The sequence below is a fragment of the Fukomys damarensis genome, unplaced genomic scaffold, assembly GCF_012274545.1.
Source record: "Fukomys damarensis isolate Sample0158 unplaced genomic scaffold, DMR_v1.0_HiC HiC_scaffold_14, whole genome shotgun sequence".
Classification (NCBI taxonomy): Eukaryota; Metazoa; Chordata; class Mammalia; order Rodentia; family Bathyergidae; genus Fukomys; species Fukomys damarensis.
Window position 1 is genome coordinate 7328857 of NW_022900926.1, and position 3887 is coordinate 7332743.

A 3887-nucleotide genomic window follows, 5' to 3' on the forward strand; every position below is an offset into this window, starting at 1 on the left:
AAAAATAGTATTACCTGTGTAAAAATATATGTCTGATATGAGGAGGTTATTCTAAAGCGTTGGTTTAGGAATGTTAACAACCAGTGAGTTAAGGGAAGATCATCTGCTATTTATTTTTCTCTGTGTCTGAACTCAAAACATTACATAAAAAGGAACATTTTTATGTTTTAAGACTGTTGAGTTTTCCCTCCATATTTTGTGGGTGATGAAACTCTTTAATTGTGAAGTACAGATTTCTGATTAAGTGGTTTGTTCTTAGTGGGCTTTTAAATCAAATTTTATCTCTGATACCTGAGAATTAAGGCTGCCAAGATTTAAATGAAGAGGAAAAACATCTTCATCTCTACTGGCATTCAAATGCAATACTTTAGTAATAAAGCATAATTATGAAAAATAATTTAAATTTGAAAAAGTTGGGATTGAATATGCTATAATTTTCCTTACAATTACCATGCAGGAAAAACATTGGACTCTGACATATATACTCTAGCTATATTTGCCTAGTATTATAAGTTCATGTTAGAAACAATTTTTTCTTTTGCAAAATTTTAACCAGATATTTAAAAAATATCTTCCTCACAATATAAACAATACCTATCTTTCATTAGCCCCTGTGTATAGAGAGTTCAATTAATGAAATATAATTTTCAACACTAAAGAATTTTCAGGTGTTTTAGAAAACAGTGAAATTTTAGTTGTAAGTTAAACCATTAAATTTTGTTTTAAGATTATTACAAAATACATTTACTACTGGCAGCAAATTTTTCTGTAACGTGTATTTTTGCTCAATTTAGACTTTTAGGCAAATCTTAAATTTTTAATGGACCATGGTATAGATGCCTTTAAGAGTATCTTCTTGTGAATAATCTCTTAATTTTTAAGTGTATTATACTGTTTTGTCAGGCATGTCTATTTAGCTCTTGCTTTATGCCGAATATGGAAGGAGAATGGAAGACACATTGTCCCTGCCCTGTAGAATTTTCTTAAATATTTGCAAAAGAAATTTTAAAGGATCCTTCAAGATCATAGTAATCATACTGATACAATGAAAAGGCTTTGGGTCAGAAAGTTCCTGATATAATTTGGGTTCAAAATTTGTGGGAAAGAATAATGTAGAGTTGAAGATAGTCAGGAAACACATGGGGACTGATGCAGTAAGACAATGAGGTATCCATCGTAACCGTAACGACATTCGTGCAAGAGGTGTATTAAAATTGAAGAGATTGGCAAAGAATTTCACATGGTGGGAGATTTGAAACTAAGTATTTGGATTCAGTGTAGGATCCAGGAGGTAATGAAGGGTTTTAGGATTGTTTGTAAAGGAATTGATTTCTTGAAGCTTATTTTTGTAAGCGGGAGTTGGTAAGGAAATAATAGAGACAATAAAACTAAGTTGTGACCTGTTGCAGTAGGTCAGGGGTTAAGGTCAAGTCTTTAATTACAAAAAAGACTTGAACTTATTAAAGAGTAGATAGATCTGAGGAAACTCAGGAATGGAAACATTTATGTATTTTGTTTAATGTCTATGTCATTTTAACTTTTAACTTTAAATAGTTGAAAATAGACCTTGATAAAGTAATTTAAACTGTGACATGATCTTATATTAATTTGGGATGTAAAGATATACATTATGAAAATCCACATAGCATCTTAGAGGTAAAGGACAGAATCTGACTCCTGCAGTGGCTTCACCATTTCATCAGTGTCTTGGCGTTTTGGTCTTTCAGTGGGAAGGTTTTCACCTTTGTGTGTTTCCTCTTATATAGTTTCAAGACAGGCTGCACCTGTAGAGAACACCTTTGTGTTCTGTAGTAGAAAAGAAGGAACAGGAAAGAGTGCCTGTATTGGTAGGGAAAAGTTTTCATCTTAATTGACTTGAACTTGTGACCGCCAGCCACCACCAGCTGCTGTGGAGTCCAGGAAAGTGCGTTTTTTGGCTAAGCACTTTATCAGGGCTCTGCCATTAGGGGAAGTGAAAGTAGATGTTGGATATGCATCTCTGACAGAAGGGTTATTTCATGGAACTTACTGATTCTACAAAAAATACATTAAACTGTAAAATTAAAAACCTTAGTGGGAGTCCTTTGGGTTGTTTGTATACAGAGTCAGGGCATTTGTTACTGTTATTCTGATCCTATTGCTTTCTCATTAGGAAAACCAGATTATACCATCAAGAAAATATAGCCGGGCATGGTGGTGCATGCCTGTAATCTCAGCACTCGGGAGGCTTAGGCAGGAGGATCACTGTGAGTTCAAGACCACCCTAGGCTACATAGTGAGTTCCAGGTCAGTCTTAACTACATAGACCCTGTCTCAAAAAACAAAACAAAACAAAACAAAAAAAATGTAGAAAGTAGGTATGAGTTCCAGGTCAGTCTTAACTACATAGACCCTGTCTCAAAAAACAAAACAAAACAAAACAAAACAAAAAAAATGTAGAAAGTAGGTGCACCTTGATGGCCAGTTTATGAATATAAAAATATTATGTTTTTTAATATCCTTAAAGTTAAAAGTTTGCATTTCAGGTTTATAGTCTCAGATTCTAACAAATTATATTTTCCAAATTACATACTATTTATCTTCCTGCTTTCTAGTACTACACATGATCTCAGGTGAAGGTAAGAGCTAAAATTAAATAATGACTACAATACTTATAACAGTTCTATAATGGGAAAAATACGTAACCAGGTAGATTATCAGGTATTCCGAATACACCTTTTGCCCCAAATGGTGTGTAACAGATGCAACATTACATAGCTAGAATTAGCCAGTGAAATCTTTGGATTGACGAAACACTCCAGTAAGTTTTAAGAATGCAATGTGAAAAAAATGTCTTTGAAACATCTTTTGACAAAGCTTCCAATGATGCAGAATAACTTCTAATGTCTCAGTAGCCGATAGAGTCCCTGAAGAACTATAGAAAGAACCAACAAAAACTGAAAAGTGTCCTTTCTGGAAATGCAGTCATTACATAGTTTATAACATAAGTCTTGTTCTCACATATTACCAGTAATACAGATTCTATTTCTCAAGAGATAAAATGTTCCTCCTAGTCGTTGGAGTTTTAAATGTTAATTTACTTCTAGATGCAGCAGGGACATTTTTCTGCTTGGCTTTCTTAGACGCACTTGCAGTACTTATATTTTCTTGTATTATTATGGTTGACTGTGTAACTGCTTCCTCACATGTAAGAAAGGTGTAAGATACAAATAACATTAAAATAATGTTTCAGGTTATGAAATATTAATGATAAGAGTCCTCAAAGAATTTTCTTTTTTCTTTTGTACCGGGGATCAAACTCGGACCCTTGCACTTGCAAGGCAGGTAGCAGAACCACTGAGCCAAATCACTGGCCCAATAATTTTCATATTTAAGAAAGTGATTTATGACGAAATTAGCTTTATTCTAGGGCTTTTGGGAGCCAAAAGAAATGAGATGGGTGCCTGAAGAAGTCTCTAGCACGATAAATATTACTGCACAACCTATTTTTAGGGTACTACGCTGAAGGGTGAAGGCCTTGAAAGCCTAAGATTTCCTTTTTTTTCCCCCTAACCAAGAAAAACAACTTTGTTGTGCAGGGCCGGGGCTGCCCATTGCTGGCTGACGGGAGATGGCTTGGGGGCGACCTGCAGTGGAGCTCCCGGCTCCCGGCAGGCCCCGAGTAGATTCCTGCCTCTGCCGGCGACATCTCCGGGGCAACTCCACGACCTGGTCACAGATCTTGTCCAGCAGCAGCTTCTGAACCAGCCTCAGCGTGGTCACGACGAAGCCCACGGCCTGCTGGCAGTCGCTGTCCACCGGACAGAGCAGGGCGGTGCCCGGCACAGTTGCTGGATCCACTCGTGCTGCGCGGGGTCAGGCCCGGCCGGCCACTCCGTCACCTCCCA